This window comes from Propithecus coquereli, unplaced genomic scaffold (assembly GCF_000956105.1).
Source record: "Propithecus coquereli isolate 6110/MARCELLA unplaced genomic scaffold, Pcoq_1.0 Scaffold608, whole genome shotgun sequence".
In the NCBI taxonomy this organism is placed as follows: Eukaryota; Metazoa; Chordata; class Mammalia; order Primates; family Indriidae; genus Propithecus; species Propithecus coquereli.
Genome location: NW_012152041.1, coordinates 177327 through 177740, shown reverse-complemented (window position 1 = coordinate 177740; position 414 = coordinate 177327).

Genomic DNA, 414 nt, shown 5'->3' with positions numbered 1-414 from the left:
CACCTACGATGGTGCCAGCCCCATGCTGGCAACAGGGACACAGAGCCGAGTGCAGACTGTGCCCTGGCTCACCGACCAGGCCCAGGGCTCAACTGCAGAGCTGCCTGAGGAATTTGCTCTGAGGGGCTCAGAGATTGTAGCCGGGCTTTGGGTGGCAACCTGAGGGTGAGGTCCGACTTTGCCATTGCAACCAAAAGTCACATGCTGATGAGAGGCTCGAGATACCAAACCTCCACAGCTTCCAGATGTGGGCCCAGGAAAGGACAGGATCGTCTGCCCCAGCTGTATGCTCCGGCCAGAGAAAGTGGACCAGAGGGCACCCCTGAAAGGTGGTTTAAGTAGCAGTTAGCCCCCTTCCACTTCCACTGGACAGAAAGAATCTGGGAAATGCCCCAGGACAGAGCAGCTGATCTC